This window comes from Rutidosis leptorrhynchoides, chromosome 4 (genome assembly GCF_046630445.1).
Source record: "Rutidosis leptorrhynchoides isolate AG116_Rl617_1_P2 chromosome 4, CSIRO_AGI_Rlap_v1, whole genome shotgun sequence".
Lineage (NCBI taxonomy): Eukaryota > Viridiplantae > Streptophyta > Magnoliopsida > Asterales > Asteraceae > Rutidosis > Rutidosis leptorrhynchoides.
This window is the reverse complement of record NC_092336.1, coordinates 291,632,387-291,636,457: the sequence shown is the minus strand read 5'-3', so window position 1 is coordinate 291,636,457 and position 4,071 is coordinate 291,632,387.

Sequence of the window (4,071 nt, the reverse complement as noted above, 5' to 3'; positions counted from 1 at the left end):
CTGTTGGGCCTAACAAACCCCATCCAAAGTACCGGATGCTTTAGTACTTTGAAATTTATATCATATCCGAAGGGTGTCCCGGAATGATGGGGATATTCTTATATATGCATCTTGTTAATGTCGGTTACCAGGTGTTCACCATATGAATGATTTTTATCTCTATGTATGGGATGTGTATTGAAATATGAAATCTTGTGGGCTATTGTTACGATTTGATATATATAGGTTAAACCTATAACTCACCAACATTTTTGTTGACGTTTAAAGCATGTTTATTCTCAGATGAATACTAAGAGCTTCCGCTGTTGCATATTAAAATAAGGACAAGATTTAGAGTCCATGTTTGAATGATATTGTGTAAAAACTGCATTCAAGAAACATATGTCGATGTAATACATTTCTATTGTAAACCATTATGTAATGGTCGTGTGTAAACAGTATATTTTAGATTATCATTATTTGATAATCTACGTAATGTTTTTAAAACCTTTATTGATAAAATAAAGGTTATGGTTGTTTTAAAAATGAATGCAGTCTTTGAAAATGTCTCATATAGAGGTCAAAACCTCGCAACGAAATCAATTAATATGGAACGTTTATAATCAATATGAACGGGACATGTCATAAAAGCATTAACAAAATATTAATGATCAACAAGGATGGAATGAAGATGCCACTATTCTACGTAACAAGAATGGATGATGAGGAATATCAGTTCTCAGAGGCAGATTTTGATAGTTTAAAGATGGACGACATCATCTTCATCTATAACTACTTGATTGATCTGAATGAATCTGCAACAATATATCATGCTACTGCAATGAAGTCAGTCTACAGATTTATTCTTGACTCAATGAGATGGATGTCGGTTCATGATTTTCAAATGGGATTGGAGTCTGGACACAAAAAGATTGGAATCGAACCACCAAATCAAGTGGTTGATGATTTAAGATACATGTCCTTACTTGAAGTAAGTGACTGTCCATATGGGTTTGTGTTTGTCAACTCTCACTACACAAAGGTCTTCATCAGAGTTTCAGATTTCAGAAGATATTCGAATGGAAATTTAATGTATGGTTTCAAATATTTAAGATGGAGACTAATTAACAAATGCTACTCAACAGAAGATAGTGAGATAGTCAAATACATTCTTACAAGATTAAAGAGTCGTCTCAAAACAAGAGTAAACATAAGAAGATATGAGGGACTCAAAGGATTCAAATCGAAGATTTATTTCTGAGGAACAAAGTTCCTTTAGATGTTTCAAGTAGGATTACATTGTAATTTTCACATTTAACACTAACGGAGGGATTGATAGGACCCCGAAAGTAGTATAGTGTTAATGTGAAATAAGCATAAATGAAGGTTCCTTAGAAGAGGGCTATATAAGGAACCTAAGTAGTCCTAATTAGATAGCCATTGCATTGTAAACTAGTTTAAGAAGCTGTGGAATGTAATTTTACCGAATCTCTCTAATACCGAATCTGTTCTTACATACCGCGTCTCACTCAATCTTATCATTTCTTCTATTCTCACCATGATCTGACCTATCAACCTGAAATCTTCAACCCAAATTTAGTTTTGCTAAACCGTGCGGATGAGCTCACTCGTGAGCTCAAGTGTGCGAGTGAATGTTCTTCTGCTGACCCAATCGTTTGACAGGTGTTAACCCTTAAATCACCCAAAAATGCTAGAAAATGATGTAAATTACCAATTTCTTCATCCATAAGCTGGATTAGCACTAACCTAACATAAACACGGTCTTAAATCACTATTACATACGTAAAAATGATAACTTTTTGAACCAAAATCTCTCTAAAATATAAAACCTAAAATAATTAGCTCAAAATCAATTACAAATCACCTGGATGATGTTGTTTACTCAACCAATGCTCTGATACCACTGATGAAACATGATTAGAATCTTCGAATTCGACAGAGTTGACACACACAAAGGTGGAATAGTGAATCAAACCTCTAGTGCTAGGGTGTGCTTTTTGGGATTGATTTAGTCAAACCACAATAAGGATTGTGTGATTAGATCAACACCTTGAGCTATTATTCACCTTTTGCAAGGATTTAGGCTTGAAGCACAGAGAGAGAGAGAGAGAGTCGGGCAGGTTACCAGATCTGAGTGATTAAAATAAAATGAGAGGCTTAACCTAAAATGAAGAACATAAAACAATATATACCCCTGCTGTTAAGTCAATCGTTCGGTTCATGTCTGACTCGTACGAGTGAACTGTCTCAGACGTGCGGTTATTCACTCACTCGTGTAGGTGACATCAGATTAGGTTTTGGAGTCAACTCAGCACAACCATGCGTATGAGCTTGTAATCCGTATGAGTGAGGCTTCACTCGTACGTCTGACTGAGTCTAATACAGTCAAACTTCCATATATTGTTCCTGCAATGCCTGTAAATGCATGTAAACATAGATATGTTAATAACGAGCAATCATGGTAACTCAATAACTGAAATACTGATCACAGGTGTGCAGTAGATGTCTAGGGACTCATGCAAAATGCACTAACAAGCACTAACAAACAAGAGTTAGGTTTTAAAGAAATTATTTCCAAAATTAAATCATTAAAACAACAACCTAAAGTGTTTGTTAAAGTCTCAAGATAAACCAAAAATCATAGATGACTTACAGTCAAAGTACGACAAAGTCGTAGGGTCAACCTGAAATGTCCCATTCATATCGATTATAAACGTTCCATATTAATTGATTTCGTTGCAAGGTTTTGACCTCTATATGAGACGTTTTTCAAAGACTGCATTCGATTTTTAAAACAAACCATAACCTTTAAAATATTACGACGATTATCAAATAATGATAATCTAAAATATAGAGTTTTCACACGATTATTACATAATGATATACAATAATATTACACATCAATTTAAGTCTTCGAATGCAGTTTTTAAACAATATGATACAAGCATGTTGACTCCAACTCTTGTCCATAAATTAGCATGCAATAGCGGAAGCTCTTAATAATCACCTGAGAATAAACATGCTTTAAACGTCAACAAAAATGTTGGTGAGTTATAGGTTTAACCTATATATTTATCAAACGTAATAATATACCACAAGATTTCATATTTCCATTTTTCATAAACATCATCCCATACATAGAGATAAAAAATCATTCATATGGTGAACACCTGGTAACCAACATTAACAAGATGCATATAGAATATCCCCATCATTCCGGGACTCCCATCGGACACGATAAAATCGACGTACTAAAGCAGTTCAAATACTCTGACTAGGGCTTGTTAGTGCCCATAGATCTATCTTTAGGATTCGCGTCAATTAGGGTGTCTGTTCCCTAATTCTTAGATTACCAGACTAAAAAGGGGCATATTCGGTTTAATAAATTCAACCATAGAATGTAGTTTGGCTTACTTGTGTCTATTTTGTAAAACATTTATAAAACTGCATGTATTCTCATCCCAAAAATATTAGATTTTAAAAGTGGGACTATAACTCACTTTCACAGATTATCAATTCGTCGAGAATTAGACTTGTCTACGGGTTGATTCACGAACCTATAACAAATATATACATATATATCAAAGTATGATCGAAATATATTCACAACATTTTTTTATTACGTTTTAACGATTTAAGTTTGTTAAGTTAGCAATCCAATGTTAGTAATCTACAACTAGTTGTCCACAGTTAGATGTACAGAAATAAATCAATATATATTATCTCGAATCAATCCACGACCCAGTGTATACAAGTCTCAGGCTAGATCACAACTCAAAGTATATATATTATTTTAGAATCAACCTCAACCAGTATAGCTAACTCAAGCATTACTGCATATAGAGTGTCTATGGTTGTTCTCAAATAATATATAGATGGGTCGATATGATATGTCAAAATATTGTATACGTGTCTATGGTATCCCAATATTACATAATATATGTTAGAATACATGTATAATACAATATAAGTAAGTTAAGTTATGATTTGTATAGATTTGTTACAAATTTCACGTAGCTACAACAAGCAAAATTATCCAATCTTGTTTTACCCATAACTTCTTCGTTTTAA